At 43.0% G+C, this 24,044-nt stretch overlaps 1 protein-coding gene across 1 annotated transcript in view; it reads left to right on the forward strand.

Annotated features, from left to right (window-relative positions):
• The window catches only part of SYN3 (synapsin III), a 1,663,181-nt gene that overhangs the window by 195,848 nt on the left and 1,443,289 nt on the right, over positions 1-24,044 (forward strand). Inside the window, exon 2 of the mRNA XM_069628788.1 lies at positions 634-714. The gene's annotated coding sequence lies outside the window, so the exon portion shown is untranslated. The remainder of the gene's footprint in view (positions 1-633; positions 715-24,044) is intronic.

Genomic DNA, 24,044 nt, shown 5'->3' on the forward strand with positions numbered 1-24,044 from the left:
CATCGAGACTCATTTCAAAGAGCTAAATCTATAGTTTACATCTTGTGTGGAAGTTAGATTTCCTGCATGCTGTTCTCTAGTAATTCTTCAGTCCGGAGCCAAATGGATAGCCCCTAGTTGTTGAGTGATGCGAGATATCCAGGTGGTGCTCATATCTTTGTTATAAGCCCTGCACTGTATTTATATGATATATATTGGGCCTCATTACGACCCAGGCGGTAAGTTACCGCCTGGGCCGTGACTTTACCACCATGGCGTAAACTACGTTTACGCCATGGTGGTTGGCGGACTTACCGCCCCATTCCGACCTTGGCGGGGCGGTAAGTCCCCAATCCCCATTTACCCTTCCCCATTCACATTTTTGCCCCATAGGGTATAATGGGAGTGGGGAAGGCGTTAATTACGCCACCGTAAATTACGGTGGCGTAATTAACTCCATGGTCCCTTAGCGCCATGGATTTTAACACCTGCTAAAAGCAGGTGTTAAAAGCGCCATGGCGCTAAGGGACCTCGTACTCAGGCGGTAAGGGTCGGCGCTGTTAACGCTGCCGTTAACCCCTTACCGCCTGGGTCGTAATGAGGCCCATTATGTTTATTGGGTTTTCATCGTCTTTACTTTGTTTGTTTTTTCAGGCAGGCTGCTGTTCAAGTTTCCACTCCAGCAAGGCTTTTGCAGAGCGACCAACAGCCAGCCAGACAAGCCCATCACTGTGGGTAAGTAACCACTAGTAAGTGTATATCTTCAATGCAGTGTAATGTAACATGGTCCTGTATAGCACACGCAAGCCACTTTGGCGTCCTTGCTTTAAAGAAACAAAAGGATATTATCACTGTTTTTCACAAGCATTTACACAAAACATGACATGCAACAACCACCATTAACCCTCTATAAGTAGCATTTTCTGTAAAGTCGTGAATTCACACGATTCTCGGATAATGGTTTGAGGCCCACTTTTCTGTGGTGAGGGTCACTCTTTTGGAAATGCCTGGGCCTATTTCTTGTCCCAGTCCGACCCGGCCATTGATAGCCAACTAGAGAAAAGCTAATGGCTGCTGGTTGTTAAAGGCAGGTGTTATACATTGCTGTGAGATATATAGATACAGCCAGAGTGAGTAAAATAACAGGGAGGATCAGGGGATGTGTGGTTGCCACAGCTCTAGCTCTTAGTTGCTTGATTTGGTGATTCTCATCTCACCTGCCCATCCCAGCTGTCAATTAACGTTGTCAGGTGACCTCAGCCAAAGCAGACAACAAAAATGGCCACAAGCCTTTGGAAATAGAGAGAGGTGTTGTGAGATGGGTGGATGTCATGGAAGTGAGCCAACTAGTATTAAGGGCCTACGGGAGATAATGGGTTGGCCCAGCTGCAGATGTTTACACGATGTAATCCCTTTTATAGATGCTGGGTTTCTGAAAGGGAAGCTGTTCTTTCCATGTGGCATCAACCAACAATTGCACACACATAATATCCTGCAGCTATACGAGTGTATGGCGTGACGGAGGGTGACTTGTAAATGTAGCGCTTTCCACACAAATGTTCTACAGCGTACCCACACCTCAACTGATGAGCGTTGAACGAACACCACAGCCAAACCAACTCATATATAGGCAAAGTGGGCCTGGTTCACTAATCGTATCCTCAACGCCTGTGTACCCCCAGCAAACAACCCTTGCCCAACTCCTGCCTCTGCCCACCCAAGGCCAACACCTGCCTTGCCCCACCCACCGAAGGTCAACTTCTGTCTATCCACAACCATTCAATTTCCACCCCGGCCCACTCTCTCTCTAAAGATGCCTTCTATGGGGAGCCACACAAAAAACAATCAGGGATTCTGATTGTAAATACTAAATTTCAGCCTTAAGTGTTAGTTAAAGACATACAGTTTCACACGTATAAACACTTCTCTGGCAAACAAATGTGATACTTTTGTTTTAGTCTTACAATCAATTGTAAGACTAAAACAAAAGCATCACAATTGTTTGCCAGAGAAGTGAATTCCATGGGGGACCTACTGGGTTTGATGGTCGACTGACATACGTGTAATATAAGTGAGTGAAGAAAGCCTTTCTTATAATCCCTGAAGCTAAAAGTGAGTTTTTTCTTTGTTATATTTTGCTAACACACAACTTCTGCCTCTGCCTTGATTCTGCTGTGAAGTCCCTGCATAATAAATGGCCCATGCAGTGGGTAGGCTCCTGAGAAAAATAAATCTATTCAATTACGTGGATAAATACTGCTCTTGACAAACAGTGCACTAGACTACTTGCAAGAGGTGTACTGTAGCAGCCTATCCGCGCCAGGCCCCTGCTGCCAGGAACCAATGGAATGGGAGTCTACACTAATGCACTGAATAGGGCTTCATTGGCATTCACATCAGTGAGGTTGGTGCCAACATGAATTCATCCTGCTTGGGAGTGATGGAATCATTATATGCCACCACTAACCTGGTGCTATACTGTTTTTGATTAGGTTCTGTAAACAATGCACATCCGGCCTAGGCTTCGGACGCAAGTAGGGCTGCAGTACTGGATGAATGGCTAAGATTTCTTTTTAAAGCTAACCAATGGACAAACGCAAAATCCTAGCAAACCACATATATCTGGAAAGCTTAATTTCCATTATTTATTTTCCACTTTTCATACACAGTGATAATATATCCAAATTAAAATATGAGACTTTGTATATGATATGATATGATAGGTTATTTATAACACACTTAATACCCAGAGGTTTCTAAGCGCGGACCCGGGGATCGAACTTGTGCTGCTCTGTGTCGTCTTGCTTCCGAAGCGAGCACGTTGCCGCTGAGCTATCCTCCCAAGACCAACGCATGTTTCACACCCCCCTGCTTTGTTGGGGGCAATACTTTCTTTTAGCACCTAATGAAATGTTCCAGCCAATCAGCTATCAAAGAACGCTGGCTTTATTTACAGATGAAAGTCCTCCTACCATGCAACGGACCAAAGCCTCTTCCCCCAGGCTTCCCTATGCAAGCCTAGCCACAGAATCCTGCTCTCCTTCCAAGCCTGGAGATGATAGTCTGCACCTGGAAGCAATATGAAAAGATGGAATCGTCCTGTAAATCCTTTCAAATGGATGAAGATACTTTAAAACTTCTCCTTTTTGCCCAGAATATAACTGTTTACAATTTTAAAAAATCGGTTCAATGTGATAATGTTGAATATTGAAGGTCACACACAAGAAATACCGATTTTTCAGATCGATGTGCTTTAGCATTATTTGCTATTTTATTTTTACTTTTTTCCCCACCCCCTGCTCCTTCACCTCTGAAAACGGAGGGTTTCACCCCCCAAACCTTTTCCCATTATTGCTGCACCCTTCATCCCCATCCTACCCCTAACACATTTAAATGTACCCTAACGCATACACAAATAAACACACAACTCCCCTCCCCTCGCTAACATACACACACACATACAATTACCTCTATTCCCATTTCCATCTTTTCCTGCCCATCTTGATCAGCCTGTCAGGCCCTGCGCGCACTCGCGTGTTGCAGGGGCGTGACAGTTAGATTTTAGAAAGAGCGGTCTTTCTAAATCAGTATTTTCTTTTCATGTTTGTAAAAAAATACTCTTTCACTCCATACCAAAAAATCGCCCCCTGTTATGGAGCAAATGTCTGTTGGGTAATGACACGACAATTATGATGTTATGAAAAATGGGGAACAAAGACTGTTCGCTAAGGATTTTGTCATGGAACACTAGAGGGCATAATCACCGGGTAATGAATGGGCCTGTGGGTCTTTTTTTTAAAAGGTATGGTGTCATCTCCGTACAGGAGACATGTTTGCTGAAGATCCCAGCGTTGGATGGCTTTATATATTAAATGCTCAGACAGCCAAAACGAGGGGCTTGTGGTTGACCTGTGGGATATATTGACACACTCAACAGCATTGCCTCAGATCACTAAGCTGCAGTTGCACAAGAAACAGCAACCTGCAGCGCTGGCACCAGGAATTCAAAACTGTGTTTTGGCAGCAACAAAAGATGGCAGCACCAGCCTGCCTAGCACGCTTCAGGAAAAATGGAACCAGGTGACACACTGAAAATGTATGCCAGTGTGTTCTGAGACATATATGGAATCAAGTGGAAAGGCATCACTGCATATCTGCAAAAGCCAAAAATTCCCCTTCAAAATGAAACCTTTTTTTTACCCTTTCAAAATGCTCTGTTATGCTATTTCCCTCTGTGCATTCTGAAACCACTGATGGAAACGGCCCTGCCAGGCCCAGGATAATTCATTGTGCCTCAGAAAAACCGGGCATAATTCCTGAATGTCAGGTCCTGTAAAAGTAGATTTGAAAGAAATCAACAAGCAACTTCCTTTTCACTCACACGGGAACACGTGTTTATTTCTTGCCAAAATGTAACCAGGCGCAGCAGTTCAAAGAGGCTTTTTTACTCTGTGAGCCAGTTCAAGGATAAATGTATCTATGCTTTAGATAAAACTCCTGCTGCAAGGAAAGGACTACAGCTGCCAAGACAGTGGCAATCCGAGGAGCTGCAAACCGAATTAAAGAAGGAATGTTAGTAGTTTTGAACACATGTGGAAAAACGGGCTTTACTGACTAAAGAGAAAAAAATGCCCTGTTTAAAACTACATTTTTAATGAAAGCCTGTTTACTTAGCAATATAAAGGGTTTATGTTAGTGGTGATAATACACATGTAGACTATCTTCTGGCATAGGTGTGTTTAATTCAAGACCCAAAGTAAGAAATTAAACAGTTTAAAACACTTAGGCTGGAGTTGCAAGTTCTCAGAAAAACCTGTTATTCCAGTTGCCAGCCATAAAACTTCTTCAAGAAAGGGAGATACACCATAAATCCAGGACACGTAGGTGCGAAGTGCCAACTTGAAAAACTTTGTATGGAACAGGACAATGAAAGTTCACAAGCTCGTCAGACATTCGTATGTGCTCCAGGCTGGGACAATAGCAGTCCTGGGACACTCACCTGTCAAGTGTGAAGGGGTAATAAAACCTTCAATTAAGACTGGAAACCCCCTTGCCTGGAAGGACATTTAGTAAAAAAGAGCCTGCCTTTTGGTGCCAAAGACTATATTATAAAGAAACTTTAAAGACTTTTATTTCTGTAGCAAGAATTAGCAAACATTTAAAAAGTTTGCAGTTTTACATCTAATTGTGTGGCTTATCTTTTAAAAGTGGTTAGAACTCATTGCCGCATGGGGAACAGAAGCTCTGAAATATGAAAGATTCCAAGGTAAGTATTAATGTGGCAAACATAACAATGTGTACATACATCCCTGGGGACAATTCACATTTGTGCATAAAATTGTAGAATTTTAGGCCAAATGTGTAAAATTACCAAAATGTGTCAGAAAGGTGAAACCAGGTCTCACAGACCTGAGGATTGGATTGAAATATGATGCACATAACATGTAACCTGTGTGTATAATTTGCCAAGTGATTGTAAGGGAAGAAAGGTATGTTTTTGGCAAAATCGGATTTTGAGTAAAGTAAATGTGGGAGTGTTGGGACATCGTAAACCTCACCTCATAAACCTGACATCATCGCCTTTGTAATCCAACCAACTGAGAGTGAGGCAGAGACTAGCTCCCCTGCCCAATCCAAGTAGTTTAGGGGCAGGCGTAGTTAACCCTGCCTAGCCTCTATCTTGATGATGTCATTTGGCATTATAAATAAGGGTCCCTGACAAGACCCGGGGACACACACACTCTTCCAGATTTCCTGCACTGTGTTCCTGTTTCATCTTCAAGACCCCAGATCCCAACAACAAGGCCAAGCATTGCTGATCCTATTCCAGGGCCTATTGCAAAACCCAAGCATTGCTGATTCTGCTCCAGCAAGGCCTACCCTACAATATGAAAACCCATTAATCTCCCAGTAACCAGGAGAAACTGTGGAACTTTTGGCATCCTAATCCAGCTTGGCTTTCCGCCACTCACTGCATGCTGCTGCTATCCTGTTACCATTATGACCTATAATATCCTGTAACCAGAATTGCCAGTCCAGAAGAACTATCCTTTAGTATCCAGTCCTGGCCCAGCTGATCCTGTCCCACTGATTTTGTTTGGCTGTCCTTGGTTAGACCGGATCCGTGTGGTGACCAGACCGCTGACTGTCCAACATCCAAACTAAAGGTGGACTGTGAGTATCAATAGGAACCATAGCAAATCATAGTATATCTTGCCTTGTCTTGTCCTTAGTTCCACTCTCTAAGTCATCCTATCCTTATTCTGATAACTTGTAATATTGTCAAAAATCATATCTTTAATAATTTTGTCTTGTGAAATCCTAACCCCTTAGTCCTCTTCCGAGTGATCGGCTGGTTCCACCAGGGCGAGCGCGGAGGTGCTAAGGTGGAACTTGCGAGTCAACCCTGGAGCTTACTGTGTCTCAATCTGGTAGCCTAACCTGAATGCTCTAGTGTAGAGTAAAACTGTCCTTGTCAAATTGATTTATTTTCCTTTTTTGCGCCTTCATTTTCCCAAAAACGCACCTCATTAGATCTTGGATAACTCACTTACCAGCTACAGACCAGCTAGAGACCTCATTTCACTTCCATATTGTACCTATGATCCATAGCTACACCCCAACACAAAAACTGCATCGATTTACAATATTTCACCCGTTCTTATTAAAACCATTTTGGTAAATTCAGGCATTGTTTTATTCATCCATTTCAGAGTGTCATTTTTAGCATTGCCAGGGTTTAAAATCCGTTCTTCTCTCTTGTCTGGGAGGGATAGTCAGATTCCAGTTCTGTTTTCCATTAGTCATTCCTGATTACCTGCAGCTTCTGTTTATCCACTTAGAATTGATTATTTGTGGGTTAAGGGAACATTGCAGGGGGAAATCCTAACTCAAGTGCTATCTTACCTAAAATCAAAAAGTGCTGCTAGTCCCTGGTGTTTTGTAGTTGTGTTTATAGAAGGTTAAACTGAGTGCATTGATTACATTCATATTGTTCTTATCACCCCATTGGTGATTGCTGCCCCATATGTAAAATGGTATGATTTCCTTTGAATTTTAAAATAAATAAATAAGTGTTACATTTTATCAACCAGCCTGGTTCATGGTCCACTGTGACCCGGGGTATTTGAAAAGGGGGTGTGATATGAGTGGTGTACCATCTCAATAGTGAATCTAACATAATAAATAAGCATTTTAATTGTGCGCTGCATACTGGGCTGAGACTAAGGTGTGCGTCGCCTGATTGAAATACTTAACAGCTCGTTTGGAGGCTTAGTAACTTTGGTTAAGTCAGGTAGGGAGATGTCTGATGTATGATTTGGGATGCTGGCAACCCATGTAAGAATATTGTCACCCCTTGTGAAAAATCTGCTAATACTGAATGGATATTGGCATCGGGTCATAGGTAATTTGGTTTGCTTCATTAACCAACAGACCCCGTGTATAAATAAATGGTAAAATCAATGCCCAGGAGGACAAATTATTCTGTGGGGGATTGGAATGCATCCTGTCCGATGCCTGACTTAAATGCGGTCTCATTCACTTTAAGAGAGGGAAAACACCTGTGTGGCCTAGGCCTGAATATTTTAAATGGGTCCACAATGGGGCATAGCCCTGCAAACCACACTTGGTTTACCGGTGAGACATCCTCCATTCTTGAGTATATTTTTGTTGAGACGCCATTATTTGAAAAATGTAACTATTTGAAGATTGCCTGCACAGAATTTAGTGATCACTGCACTTTGTCTGTCTCCATCAATATTAGGGAAGGTCCCTTGGGTGTTAGGATTATATGACGAGAGACCTAAGGGCGAATCATGGGGGGTGAATCATGAAGCGTGAATCATGGGGGGTGAATCACGAAGGGAACTAAGTTTCATGGGATCTGGGTACAGACGTTGGCAAATGATCTCTCAGTGGTGTCGAAAGATGGGCTGTTTGAGACCTTGAGCATGCCAAACTACAGTGACTTCCTCACAGATCTCTTAGAAGTTAGTGATGTTGCAATGAAAAGTGTGAAAGGTGGCTTGGGAAGGAAGCACGTTCACGCGTATGACGCCGACGTAGCGGGGAAAAAGAGAGACATTAGACTCCAAATAAAAACTTTAAAAAAACAGACTGGGTTAACACAAGTAGAAATGAATATTGGAATTAAACACGCGAAACAGAGCTGCTGGAGGGATAATCACGCCAACAGGCTTCAATGGGATGCAGAATCCGTTCTCCAGGTTTTCCGTAATAAAAATCCACATGTTTTTTTCGAGAATATTAGATGACTCTGAAACTGAATGAGCCTCTACTTAGATAAATGCAGTTTCTGAAGCAAATTGGGCATCTCACTATCAAAATATATTTGTGTTGCCTGTGACTCATGATAATTATGAACGAGCCCCCCCCCCTCCCAAGTGGGGAGAGTGGAAGTTTACAGTGCAGAAGGAACACGTTGAGGAAGTGAACATGAAAATCAGCACTTTGTGTGCCATGGGCTCAAATCAGCTATCGAATCTCTTATTCAAGGGGAATCCACTGGCGTGAGCCTCTACCATGGCTCTATTCTTTAATCACGTGGGGCATTTCTAGTCTTTTCCTAAGGCATGAGTCACTGCATACATTGTACCTATAATCAAGAAGGGTATGCGATCAGGCCTGCAAAACTATCGACCAACAGCGATTCTCGATATGGACAGTAAGGTCTTTTTCGGCCTTACTGTTGGAACATCTGGAGAGTTGGCAATGCCGTCTGGGTTGGATTAGAAAATGGCACACAGGCTTCAGAACGTTCCCAGGTTCCTCAGCTCCCTACCGTGCTATGTATCCCAATAGAACTGTGAGGAGGTCTTTCCTAAGGTGCAAATGGATCTTGGTTTTGATGAAGGAATTACAGATGAGGTATGGTCTCCGGCTATTAGCCACTGCAGACTGTAGATTCTGTAGTGAAGTAGGTCAATTAGAGACACTGGAATATGTATTCATCTCCTTCCCGGCCATCCAGGTGAAGCATATGAATTACCTAAAAATATATTCTAATTCACTTCTTTTGAGTGAGAATGAGTTGGTGTCGGATCAATATTTGGCGTTTAGGGCCAACTCTTCTGTTCCTTTAGTTATGGGATTCTTAAAATCGCTAGAATCGGAGCCCACAAAACTGGTTGAAGTTGCTTAATCCCTGTGGCCTATTTCTAAAAATGCCCTGTGCCTCTTATGTTTTTTGGGAGATGTTTAAGTATTGAATAATGTTGATGTATTGACATTATTAATGACATGTATGTAATTTTATAGGATGTTTGAATGTGCTTTCAGGAAACTGTATTTCATTCTATTTGTTGTCTGAGTGGCTATTTTACTATATGTGGATTTCTCATGAATTTTATGTAAGGAAAAATAATGAAATGGTTAATTCAGTGATTTTAATTCTCATGCCATATATTTACGTTTGTGTATCTGAAATAAAAAGGAAAACGTTAAAAGTTTAAAAAAAATATATATAACATAATAAAGAAATAAAAAGAAATAATGATGTTTTTTTAAAATGTTTGACCGTAATGCCACCAAGATTTAGCAAATGCATGGGGAATACACGGGAAACTAGCAGTCTGACAGCGGAATAAACTCTAAAAACCAGGCTGAGGGTAGGACCCCCCTTTTTAGGATACAGGGGCTGTGCAGGATAGTTGATTGATGGTGTAACACCCACCCAGAAGACCTGTGGATCAGGTCTTAAGGAATGGTTGATGTTCCCGGTCGGAGGGACAGGTTTGTATTCCCCCCATATTTATAATAATTTGGCTTTTTAATCCTGTTTTTTAAAATCATGCTTGGTTTTATAATCTCGGGGTGCGCTCTTCTCTTATTCAGCCAACTCTACATCAAGTCTGGTTGCTTTCCAGTTCAGGAGCATGAGCTCTTCTATAGGAAATCAAAAGCATTGATTGTTTTTCCAATCGAGAGGTATAACCTGTTCCCTATTCATGCACAGTAGCCAAACCCCCCACAATCCTACTGGTTGCACATCCAATGAAAAGGCTTCCCAGGAGCTCAGCACCCTTTTTGAATTGTTTTTCCAATCCAAGGGCGTGCTATCTGTCTCTGTGGGCATTAGACACCCTAGCTTCTGCAACAGAGAGAGATGCTGCAGGTCTCTTTTAGCACTCTACATATCATCTGTGTATTGCTTTTCCAGGTAAGAGACACACCTGCAGTCTCATCAGGTATTTTCCACCATGGTCCGAATTTTTTTTTATAATCAATTGGCCGGTTTGATGGTTTGATTGGTTTAGCCTTCAAGGAGCACGGTTTGGGCCTCGCCAGTCATCCTTACACAAAATACTGGCCCCGCTTATGTAGTCCCGTATCTCCATTTGCAAGTGTGTTCCTTTCAGTCACATAAAATGAACATGGCTTTGCATGAAGAAGTGTGTGGTATTTATAGGGGTCACCAGAAAATCATTCCTTGATAGCCAAACGTACCCTTTTAGCACAGCCACGCGCCGCGAGGCCAACAGAATGGTAGGACACTAGTCTTTACAACACTACTTTATTAGCATTATTTATCATTACTGCAATGATGGTGAGGATGACACCAGGCACCGTCTTTGAACTTCCGGTAAGCCCAGTTAGTACTTGACATGAATTGCAACAGTTAAACTGGGATTTTTACCGCCTACTCCCCCAGGAAGGGAAGTTTAAGATTGTGGCTGTTTCAGATGCAGGCTTGGCTCAGCCTTCATTGGTACAGCAGAGCATTATAGCTTCATTCTTCTGCTGGCATAAGGATAACCTCATTGTGTATTTTTAGACATTCCAAGCTAACGTGTAAAATTGATATTGTAAATAACATTTTTAATTGGAAAATCAATGTTCTAAAGCCTTTTGAAAACTGGGTATTGCTGTGGTTTAGGAAGGTTGGCAGTTTTTTGCTGGTCAGAAGAGAGTGAAAAAAGCGGTAGAGCTTATCTCGGTGTGCAGAAGGGATGTCAGTGCCACACTTGCACACACCTCAAGAACGCGTTGCTTCCTCTTACGTGCTCAGCTCAGCTTCCACAAACTATAGGATTTTGTAATTGTCTTATTTCATTCTATTAACGACTGTTCCACTAAATTAAGTAAACAGCCTTGCCTAATATGTGTCCCACAGAATGTCCTGTAACACGTCTTTCTCTGAGTTTTGGATTTGCTCAATCACACAAACGCCGGCGTTCCCTTGCACTCTCACGCATGAGTTCCTCTGTTCTGGAGCTTGGTAGCTCCTCGCTCTTCAGTGCCCTTTTAAATGATATGATAGGTTATTTATAACGCGCTTAATACCCAGAGGTTTCTAAGGGCAGACCCGGGGATTGAAACTGTGTTGATCCGTGTCGTCTTGCTTCCAATCGAGCACGTTGCCCCTGAGCTATCCTCCAGAGAAAAAGGATGATGCGCCAGCCGGGAAATGAACCAGGGTCGCAAGAATGGGAATCTTGCATGATAGCACTACACTACTGGCGCAGTTATACAAATGCACAAAGACATATTCACCTGGAAGATCTCTGGTCTCTCTTTGGACCAGGAAGCAGAGCCTCTGCTTAGTCGTATTTGCAGCGTGCAGATGTGAGCGGCCCTCGCCTGAAGCCTCCATGTTGCTTTGGAATATAGCTCGAGGAATGGGGAGCGCTCTCAGGGGTTTCAGACACCAGCAATCTAGGAACCAAGTGGTGAGCAATCCGGCTGCACAGGTGGAGGCGAGGGAAGCCGCAGTGAGGTTCATTCTGTCACACTTTATTTGTTTTACCAAGCAATGTGCCAAGAAGACCGGGTCATATAATGGTCATAATGGGCCAGGATCCTGTTTCAAACTGCTACTAAAAGAAAGGGAAGCTAATCAGCTGAATGTACATCTTGGAATATGTGACTTCTGAGTCGCTCGCCCTTTATATCCCTGATCACCAATCGGCAGCAGCGTAATCAATTTGGATACACACGACAAGGCTCTGCCCGCTACCCTGGAATTGTAATGTTTTTATTACTTTTATAATGGAGAACATCACCACTGCAGTGGTTTTACAGTGCCAAAGGTTGGCAGAAAAGTCGTGTATTGTGCCTCTATCAAGGTGGTGTAAGCCATAGTCTGTTTGAGGAAGTGAAAAAAGTAATTTGAGATGTAGGGAGAGGATTAAAGAGGATATATAAAGTTAGATACGCAGGGGAAAAAAAGGTTTTTGAAAAATGCATGTGTGGGGTAGACAGAGGGCAAAGAACGTATGTTTCTTTGGATGTGTGTTGATCCCCAGGATTAACTGATCTGGAATGGAATAATGTGAGATATTGGGCCCAAATTATGGGCTGGCATGTGTACAAATAATTTAAAACTAAGCAGTGGTCCAGGGTTGTGGCGTGTTGAGAAGACCTTCGCAAAGTGATGAGGTTAAATATGTCTAAGCGAATGCTTACCTTGAGCCACAGTATGTCGCAACTGTGCCAGTAGAATCCACATTCACAACAGCCTAGACGGCCAGTGATAGAAACAATGTCCACCCACGACTCTCTGGAGGGAAAACCCCAATGAGGGAGAAAAAGCTCAGCAGTAGAAAAGGGAATCGGGATCAAAGCAACACTGGCAGCCGTAACAGAAGGTTTGGTGAAAACACAGCATGGATGAAATTTGAATTAAAAGCAACCAGGGGAAGGCAGGGAGGAACGTAGCAAGGGACGGGAGACGAGAACAGGCAGGAAACAGGGGAACAAGAAACGGAGTGTACAACAAACAGAGTTGCAACATGACTCACCCACGCCGATGCCAGTTCTTCTAGTAGAAATCGGAACTACCCCCCTGAGTGACATCCGTAAAGACGCTGTCGACTCGCCATCTTGGAAGGGGACTAGACCTTTGCAGATGGTTCCAAATGCCATGCAGGGTCCTGCGTATGGACAGCCGAGAAAACTGGTGCTACTTCAGTCACAGAGACAAGTAAATACTGACAGTATGCCCCCATCCAGACCACGTCCCACCCGGTTTCCAGGGGTACTGAACATGAAACTGCCTCATCAGCTCGGAAGCATGGACATTCCGAAGTGATTCTCCAGACCTTTCACTGTGGGGGGGGGTGTAACCCTTCCAATCAATATGAATCACAGATCCTGTGGATTTCAGACTCCTCCGGCTGCACAATAGGCACCATAGGAACATTGGGAGACGGCATTAGAGCAGAAGATCTGGGCTTGATGGGCTTAAGAAAAGAAATGGATGTTAGGTAGGCTCATAGGATCTCTTCTGATCCGCATAGTTTTGTATCCCTTGTTGCACCTGAAGCAGGTTTTGTTCGCCTAATCACGAAGAAGGTGTAATTCTTGCACAGTGTCTTCCACTGTCGGCACAGAAGAGACAGAAGAAGGTAAGACAGGGATCCATTTGGCATGGAAGCCACATGAGCATATAAAAGGTGACATGCCAAGAGAGGTTTGCAAATAATTATTCTATGAAAATTCTGCAATTGGTAGAAGATCAACCCAATTGTCCTGGTCCTATGTGACATAGCATCAGAGATACTGTCCCAAAATATGATTGATTCTCTCTGTTTGCCCATTACACGCCAGATGATAAACCTGAGGATAGGGCCTTCTTGATGCCCAAAGCCTCACACAGGTCTGTCCAAAAATGGGAGGCATACTGCGGCCCCAGGTCTGATATCACCACCGCTGGTAATCTGTAGAAGCAGAATATATCCCTTAAAAAAGGGCACTCATCTCTATAGCTGAAGGCAGCTTTGGTAATGGTGAAATGAAAGTATCCACCATGACCATAATGGTGGTACTGCCATTGGATTTAGGTAAATCCACTATGAAATCCGTCAAGATTAGCTGCCATGGTCTCAATGGAATGGGTAGCTGGCATAACTTCCCTGTGGGCACTCTTATAGTGGAAAACTGAACTATCTCACTGAGTGACATCCGTAAATACGCTGTCGACTCACCATCTTGGAAGGAGACTAGACCATCACAGATGGTTCCAAATGCCATGCAGGGTCCTGCGTGCGGACAGCCGAGGCAACTGGTGCTACTTCACCCACAAGGAAGGTAGTTACAAACCGATCATAGCAGTTGAGGATTGGATCATCACGAATCACCAACTGGGTAGCCCAGGTCACAGAATAGCCAGTAAAATAGGTCACCACAAACCCAACTCTGTCAAGGTCATTTGGGAAGACACTTTGACGAAATGAAAATGTGGGTAGAAACAGGGGGACTTAGAGCCTTCTTTTTTGTTGAAGGGGGGCCTGACTCAAAAAGGCTAATAGTATAGGAAGAAAAAGGAAGAGTCATAGGCTACCCCTAGTCTGACCATATAAAAAGGTAGGCTGAGAGGAAGCAGGTAGCCAGTGTATAAATGCTGGCGAAAGAGTAGAGAGGCTGAGGAGATTATAGCAAAAACAACAATTTATTTACACATTTTTAAAAAACAATGGGTCTAAACACAAAACCTATTTAAGGGTTTCTTGAGCCAAAACCTCAACACAACATTAGTATTGTTTTTAAACGTCACAGTTTGGAATGGGTGGAGGTTAGTAACATATTAAGTGGAAAAAAGGTTTGCATTACTACTTTGAACATATAGTAGTATTGGTTGCCGACACATAAATATGTTTCCAGTCCGGGATGGAAATATGACTTCACTTGAGCGTTGTGGTGTAGTTTAGTGAAGGGTCCGGACTTTCATCAGGACGTGGTTCAAGGGGGTGGGTATCTACAAAAGGATAGGAAAGGTTAAAATAGTGTTTAGAAAAAAGGGGGGGGGGAAAGGAGCCTCAAAAACTGCGAGGTCGGAGCCTACCTTGTGCAACATGAACGGTCAGAATGGGTAATCTTTTGAAGAAGGCCTGCGTAATGAGCTAGGCGGAACGCTGTAGCCGGAGTTTACAGGGAAAATGGATAACGGTAAGTTATCTGAGTGCAGAGAAATCTACAGGATGGCGAACATATCATATAATTTAAAGGGTTACCTTAGTCAAAAGAGGAAATGCGAGGCTGTAGAGCGGAGGCAGTTGAATGCCGTGTCCAAACGTTGATGGTACTGAAAAAATGGTGGTGACAAAGTTACTTAAGGGAAAAGTGTCCTAAAGTGCACAACCGAACACATATTGGTCAAAATAAAATAGAAATAGAAAATGATAAATGAATAAATAAACAGTGCACGATTAAGTCACTGCAGTGGGATGTTGTAAAGACTAACATATAAAGGGCGGTGTAGTAAGGCCGTCCCTGGTGAATGAATAAAAATGGCGCTAGTTGATGGAAACTAGAGCCTATGTCCGAGTAAAAAAGGGCCAGGACGCACGGTTGGTGAAGCTAGGGCTGTAAGCACTTACCAACTGAGGCTGAGTATCAGATGAAAGTAGCGCTTCTGGTCGTGAGATGAGAGCGGTGCACGAAGAATGAGCTGTCTCCAACTGGGGGAGCTAGGAGGTGCTATAAACTGCGCATGCGCGTAATCGGACCGCAAGGAAGCTGGTCGCGCGCATGTGCGGTGGATGATACTAATCAGCGGGGCATGCGCGATGGAAAGAGTCGCAAACAGGGGAGTAAGTGTTATTGAGTTAAAGGTATGTCAGGTATTGTGGTTGATTCTCACGCATAGATATCAGTAGAATGGTGAGATGAGTAGCTGCAGCATTGGATCGTGTCGGTGCAGTGTAAGACAATTATAAAGGAAACAAGTTCAATTTTGTTTTCCATGGATGTCGGTAAAAAGGGGGGGGGGTGGATGGGCAGCTACAGCATAGAATCGTGTAGGTGCGAATGAATTAAATAACAATACTTTGACAAGAAATATGTTGCATAAGGCATAGGTCATGTCGTTGCACAAAAGGGCAAGTGCAAGGTCAACAAACTGTTGTAAGGAAAAGCTGTTATTGAGAAAAGTTGTAGCAATCAGTCATGTGGGTACAATTCAAAGCCTTTATAAATTAATTCGATTGATAGACAACAGTGAAGAGACATTATGGAAACTCTTAATGTGTTGGCAAACAATATGTTGCATAAAGGCACAGGGCATGTCATCGTATAAAAGGAAAAAATGCAATAAATGCATAGTCTAGAAGTTATTGATGAGGATAAAGACAGCTAAAGCATTGTTTGCAATTATAGTACTGACTTGTTTATAGTAACACATGATCGAGTAATCCGACCTAACGGACAATAGGACAGGGGACAGGGTAGATTATTTGAAGAATAGGTTCCATTCGATGGCCACGTTTAGGCCTTGCTTAACTGAATTAAGGCGATATATCCACTGTTGTTCCAATTTACGTAGGGCCAAGTCTCTGTCTCCTCCTCTGAAAGGGTTCTTGGCTGTTTGCAGAATGAACCAGAAGATATCATTGTGTGTGTGTTTCTTTTCTTGGAAATGGGATACCATTGGTTTATCTTGAATACCATTCCTGATACATGAACGATGCTCGCAGATGCGTTGTCGTATCTCTCGTTTACTTTTGCCAATATAGAAAAGTTTACATGGGCATTGTATGGCGTACACGGTCCATTTACTTTTGCAATTTGTGAAAGTGTTAAACAGCCAGGGTTTGCCGTTCAGTTCAATGGATTTCATGTCTTTTGTTAAGCAACAAATGGAGCAAGATCCGCATCTGAAATGACCTTTTACCGGTGGTAGGTTCCATAGGGTAGTTTGTCTTTCAACAGTTGTTTCAGTATATGTGGGGACCAGTCTGTCTTTTAAATTTTTGCTTCTTTTGAAAGCAAAACGAGGTTTGAGAGGTTTGAAGTTCTCAGTGTGCAAGATGTTCCAATGACGTAAGATACTTTTTTTGATTTGGTTGCTTAGTGGAGTGAAGGTTGTGACACAGGTTATTTTTTCCGTATTGGTTTCACGGGGAGTCGGTGTGAGACAGGAGTCTCTACTCCTATTTTTCGCTTTTTTCTTTGCCTGGCGAATAATATGACTTGGGTATCCTCTTTCTTTTAAACGCAGTGAGAGATCTTTGCTTGTTGTGTCGTAGTCTTCTCGGGTTGTGCAATTGCGCCTAAGGCGTAAGAATTGGCCTAAGGGTAGATTGTCTTTAAGTGCTGCTGGGTGGAAACTTTGGAATTCCAAAAGTGTATTTTTTGCCGAAGGTTTACGGTAGAGAGTAGTAGCTAAGGTATTGGTAGATGTTTTGTACACTCTCAGATCTAGAAAGGGAATTGAGGTTGTATCTGACTGTATCGTGAATTGGATGCAGGAGTCTTTTCCATTCAGCCAGAAGAAGAATTCTTGCAGATCTGTCTCGCTACCTTTCCACGTCATAAATACGTCGTCAATGTAGCGGATCCAAAAGCCTATTTGGTCTTTAAAAGGGTTGTTGCTGTTATATATTGTTTTATCTTCAAAAAAATCCATGAAAAGGTTTGCTACATCAGGTGCAAAAGTGGCTCCCATGGATGTGCCGTGGCATTGTTGATAGAAAGTTTTCTCGTAGATAAAGTAATTTTCCATGAGAGCAAGGCGAATGCATTCGAGTAGGAAGGCAGTTGGAGGCTCCATATTGGTTCTGCGATTGAGGTAAGTCGCTAGGACATCTATACATTCGCGCTGGGGGATACTGGTGTATAAAGATTCGACATCTAAGGTGACCAAGAGGTCGTTTTGTCCTACGTAGAGGGTCTCTAGTTTCTTTATGGTTGATGTTGTGTCTTGTACATAGGAGCGCATTTGTCCGATAAAAGGTCTTAGGAAGTAATCAATGTAGATGGAAAGTGGTTCTAGGATAGATCCTATTCCAGCTACTATCGGTCGGCCTGGTGGGTTGGTGGCGTCCTTATGGATTTTTGGTAACAGGTAGAAAGCTGGTAAAATTGGGTTTCGATTTATCAGAAAAAGTTTTTCGTCATCGTCGATCCAGCCTTCTTGCCAGGCATGGCACATCAGGCTCTCTATTTCGGAGAGCAGTCTAATAGTGGGGTCGATAGCAATCTGTCTGTAAAATTTTTTGTTTCTCAGGTGTTTCTGAACTTCTGTATCATATAATGTATTGGCCCAGAGGACTATACCTCCACCTTTGTCGGCAGGTTTGATAAGGAATTCTAGATTGTTTTCGAGGTTGTTGAGTGCCGAACGTTCTTTTTTATCTAGATTATCTGGGTATCTGATTTTTTTGTCAAAATGTTGGTTTACTTCCAGAAGGATACGATTTTCATAGGCCAAGATTTCAGGGCACACCATGTGGGATAGTGGCGTAAAGGTGGAGGGTGGTCTTAGACCTGTGGAGTTGGAAGGGACTTGCTCTGGTTTATTCATGAAGAAGTATTTAAGCCTGATGGTTCGGAAGAATTTTCGTAATTCGACTTCGGTTTGAAATCTGTTTGCTGGTGTTGTAGGAATGAAGCTGAGGCCTTTGCTAAGGACGCTGATTTCTTCATGGGAGAGTATATATTGGCTTAGGTTGAAGATGGGTATCGCCATGTTTGGTTCCCTGGTAGCATCCATTGACGTGTTCTCATCGGGTGTTGGGGGTATTGTCGCGGTCGTCCTCTTCGGCCACGTTCTTGAAAACCCTGTTGTTGGTTGGGGATCGATGTTGCTGAGGAAGCTGAACCTGTGTCGCTACCAGATCCGCTGCTGTTAGAGCTATTCGAAAAGCTGACAAATTTCTTTTAGATGCTACCAGATGCTAAACATGGCGATACCCATCTTCAACCTAAGCCAATATATACTCTCCCATGAAGAAATCAGCGTCCTTAGCAAAGGCCAAAGATGGGTATCGCCATGTTTAGCATCTGGTAGCATCTAAAAGAAATTTGTCAGCTTTTCGAATAGCTCTAACAGCAGCGGATCTGGTAGCGACACAGGTTCAGCTTCCTCAGCAACATCGATCCCCAACCAACAACAGGGTTTTCAAGAACGTGGCCGAAGAGGACGACCGCGACAATACCCCCAACACCCGATGAGAACACGTCAATGGATGCTACCAGGGAACCAAACATGGCGATACCCATCTTCAACCTAAGCCAATATATACTCTCCCATGAAGAAATCAGCGTCCTTAGCAAAGGCCTCAGCTTCATTCCTACAACACCAGCAAACAGATTTCAAACCGAAGTCGAATTACGAAAATTCTTCCGAACCATCAGGCTTAAATACTTCTTCATGAATAAACCAGAGCAAGTCCCTTCCAACTCCACAGGTCTAAGACCACCCTCCACCTTTACGCCACTATCCCACATGGTGTGCCCTGAAATCTTGGCCTATGAAAATCGTATCCTTCTGGAAGTAAACCAACTTTTTGACAAAAAAATCAGATACCCAGATAATCTAGATAAAAAAGAACGTTCGGCACTCAACAACCTCGAAAACAATCTAGAATTCCTTATCAAACCTGCCGACAAAGATGGAGGTATAGTCCTCTGGGCCAATACATTATATGATACAGAAGTTCAGAAACACCTGAGAAACAAAAAATTTTACAGACAGATTGCTATCGACCCCACTATTAGACTGCTCTCCGAAATAGAGAGCCTGATGTGCCATGCCTGGCAAGAAGGCTGGATCGACGATGACGAAAAACTTTTTCTGATAAATCGAAACCCAATTTTACCAGCTTTCTACCTGTTACCAAAAATCCATAAGGACGCCACCAACCCACCAGGCCGACCGATAGTAGCTGGAATAGGATCTATCCTAGAACCACTTTCCATCTACATTGATTACTTCCTAAGACCTTTTATCGGACAAATGCGCTCCTATGTACAAGACACAACATCAACCATAAAGAAACTAGAGACCCTCTACGTAGGACAAAACGACCTCTTGGTCACCTTAGATGTCGAATCTTTATACACCAGTATCCCCCAGCGCGAATGTATAGATGTCCTAGCGACTTACCTCAATCGCAGAACCAATATGGAGCCTCCAACTGCCTTCCTACTCGAATGCATTCGCCTTGCTCTCATGGAAAATTACTTTATCTACGAGAAAACTTTCTATCAACAATGCCACGGCACATCCATGGGAGCCACTTTTGCACCTGATGTAGCAAACCTTTTCATGGATTTTTTTGAAGATAAAACAATATATAACAGCAACAACCCTTTTAAAGACCAAATAGGCTTTTGGATCCGCTACATTGACGACGTATTTATGACGTGGAAAGGTAGCGAGACAGATCTGCAAGAATTCTTCTTCTGGCTGAATGGAAAAGACTCCTGCATCCAATTCACGATACAGTCAGATACAACCTCAATTCCCTTTCTAGATCTGAGAGTGTACAAAACATCTACCAATACCTTAGCTACTACTCTCTACCGTAAACCTTCGGCAAAAAATACACTTTTGGAATTCCAAAGTTTTCCACCCAGCAGCACTTAAAGACAATCTACCCTTAGGCCAATTCTTATGCCTTAGGCGCAATTGCACAACCCGAGAAGACTACGACACAACAAGCAAAGATCTCTCACTGCGTTTAAAAGAAAGAGGATACCCAAGTCATATTATTCGCCAGGCAAAGAAAAAAGCGAAAAATAGGAGTAGAGACTCCTGTCTCACACCGACTCCCCGTGAAACCAATACGGAAAAAATAACCTGTGTCACAACCTTCACTCCACTAAGCAACCAAATCAAAAAAAGTATCTTACGTCATTGGAACATCTTGCACACTGAGACCTTCAAACCTCTCAAACCTCGTTTTGCTTTCAAAAGAAGCAAAAATTTAAAAGACAGACTGGTCCACACATATACTGAAACAACTGTTGAAAGACAAACTACCCTATGGAACCTACCACCGGTAAAAGGTCATTTCAGATGCGGATCTTGCTCCATTTGTTGCTTAACAAAAGACATGAAATCCATTGAACTGAACGGCAAACCCTGGCTGTTTAACACTTTCACAAATTGCAAAAGTAAATGGACCGTGTACGCCATACAATGCCCATGTAAACTTTTCTATATTGGCAAAAGTAAACGAGAGATACGACAACGCATCTGCGAGCATCGTTCATGTATCAGGAATGGTATTCAAGATAAACCAATGGTATCCCATTTCCAAGAAAAGAAACACACACACAATGATATCTTCTGGTTCATTCTGCAAACAGCCAAGAACCCTTTCAGAGGAGGAGACAGAGACTTGGCCCTACGTAAATTGGAACAACAGTGGATATATCGCCTTAATTCAGTTAAGCAAGGCCTAAACGTGGCCATCGAATGGAACCTATTCTTCAAATAATCTACCCTGTCCCCTGTCCTATTGTCCGTTAGGTCGGATTACTCGATCATGTGTTACTATAAACAAGTCAGTACTATAATTGCAAACAATGCTTTAGCTGTCTTTATCCTCATCAATAACTTCTAGACTATGCATTTATTGCATTTTTTCCTTTTGTACGATGACATGCCCTGTGCCTTTATGCAACATATTGTTTGCCAACACATTAAGAGTTTCCATAATGTCTCTTCACTGTTGTCTATCAATCGAATTAATTTATAAAGGCTTTGAATTGTACCCACATGACTGATTGCTACAACTTTTCTCAATAACAGCTTTTCCTTACAACAGTTTGTTGACCTTGCACTTGCCCTTTTGTGCAACGACATGACCTATGCCTTATGCAACATATTTCTTGTCAAAGTATTGTTATTTAATTCATTCGCACCTACACGATTCTATGCTGTAGCTGCCCATCCACCCCCCCCCTTTTTACCGACATCCATGGAAAACAAAATTGAACTTGTTTCCTTTATAATTGTCTTACACTGCACCGATACGATCCAATGCTGCAGCTACTCATCTCACCATTCTATTGATATCTATGCGTGAGAATCAACCACAATACCTGACATACCTTTAACTCAATAACACTTACTCCCCTGTTTGCGACTCTTTCCATCGCGCATGCCCCGCTGATTAGTATCATCCACCGCACATGCGCGCGACCAGCTTCCTTGCGGTCCGATTACGCGCATGCGCAGTTTATAGCACCTCCTAGCTCCCCCAGTTGGAGACAGCTCATTCTTCGTGCACCGCTCTCGTCTCACGACCAGAAGCGCTACTTTCATCTGATACTCAGCCTCAGTTGGTAAGTGCTTACAGCCCTAGCTTCACCAACCGTGCGTCCTGGCCCTTTTTTACTCGGACATAGGCTCTAGTTTCCATCAACTAGCGCCATTTTTATTCATTCACCAGGGACGGCCTTACTACACCGCCCTTTATATGTTAGTCTTTACAACATCCCACTGCAGTGACTTAATCGTGCACTGTTTATTTATTCATTTATCATTTTCTATTTCTATTTTATTTTGACCAATATGTGTTCGGTTGTGCACTTTAGGACACTTTTCCCTTAAGTAACTTTGTCACCACCATTTTTTCAGTACCATCAACGTTTGGACACGGCATTCAACTGCCTCCGCTCTACAGCCTCGCATTTCCTCTTTTGACTAAGGTAACCCTTTAAATTATATGATATGTTCGCCATCCTGTAGATTTCTCTGCACTCAGATAACTTACCGTTATCCATTTTCCCTGTAGACTCCGGCTACAGCGTTCCGCCTAGCTCATTACGCAGGCCTTCTTCAAAAGATTACCCATTCTGACCGTTCATGTTGCACAAGGTAGGCTCCGACCTCGCAGTTTTTGAGGCTCCTTTCCCCCCCCCCCTTTTTTCTAAACACTATTTTAACCTTTCCTATCCTTTTGTAGATACCCACCCCCTTGAACCACGTCCTGATGAAAGTCCGGACCCTTCACTAAACTACACCACAACGCTCAAGTGAAGTCATATTTCCATCCCGGACTGGAAACATATTTATGTGTCGGCAACCAATACTACTATATGTTCAAAGTAGTAATGCAAACCTTTTTTCCACTTAATATGTTACTAACCTCCACCCATTCCAAACTGTGACGTTTAAAAACAATACTAATGTTGTGTTGAGGTTTTGGCTCAAGAAACCCTTAAATAGGTTTTGTGTTTAGACCCATTGTTTTTTAAAAATGTGTAAATAAATTGTTGTTTTTGCTGTAATCTCCTCAGCCTCTCTACTCTTTCGCCAGCATTTATACACTGGCTACCTGCTTCCTCTCAGCCTACCTTTCTATATGGTCAGACTAGGGGTAGCCTATGACTCTTCCTTTTTCTTCCGAAATGAAAATGTTACAGTGCAGGCATCCACAAACTCTCTATTGGGATCACCTTGACATTTCTGAATAATCTCGAAGGAGGATGCTGAGAAAGCAGGAAGTGATTCCCTGTTCGCCATTGCTTGTCTGAGAACGTCGTTCTCAGTTTTCAAGGACTGTACCTCATTGGTTAATGTGTGCACCGTGACCACAAGGACCTGTAATTGAGCCATAGCAGCCAGGTAATATGGACGTTGCAAACTCTAAGCAAATTCTTACCTTGAGCCACAGTATGTACAGACCGTGCTAGCAGAATCCACCTCTCTAACAGCCTAGATGGACAGGGATAGAAACACTGTCCACCCATGACTGTCAGGAGGGAAAACACTTCAGGAAAACACTCCCAATAAGGGAGAAAAATTTGCAGCAGTTGAAACGGAAATCAGGATTGCAGCAGAAGATCAAAGCAACACTGGCAGCCGGAGCAGAAGGTTTGGTGAAGAGACAGCATGGACGAAATTTAACTGAAAAGCAAGCAGGGGAAGGCATGAAGGAACGTAGCAAGAAACAGGAGACGAGAATAGACAGAAAGAAGGGGGACAAGAAACAGAGCATACAGAGTTGCAATGACATTCACTCCATCTGATGCCAGTTCTTGCAGTGGAAACCGGAACTACCTCCGTACTGATGCTATCGACCTGCCACCTTTGAACGCCATGCAAAGTCCTGCGTACGGACAGCCAAAGAAACTGGCTTCACTTCAGCCATTTCAGCCACAAGAACGGGGAAGTATATGCTTGTGCTTACAGTTAATGCCCAACGCAAAAGCCCCAGAATTATGATTCATTGAACAGCACAGACTGGGTGCCATTAATAGCAGAGTCAAGATATTGATTGGTTGATTGATAAATATTCTTTATATGCCCCACCATTACCACTAGTGGCTGCTGAGTGTCTGTGGCCTAGTTGTCTAGGAAACCAGATGCT

The sequence above is a fragment of the Ambystoma mexicanum genome, chromosome 12, assembly GCF_040938575.1.
Source record: "Ambystoma mexicanum isolate Mex_15411 chromosome 12, UKY_AmexF1_1, whole genome shotgun sequence".
NCBI classification, from domain to species: domain Eukaryota; kingdom Metazoa; phylum Chordata; class Amphibia; order Caudata; family Ambystomatidae; genus Ambystoma; species Ambystoma mexicanum.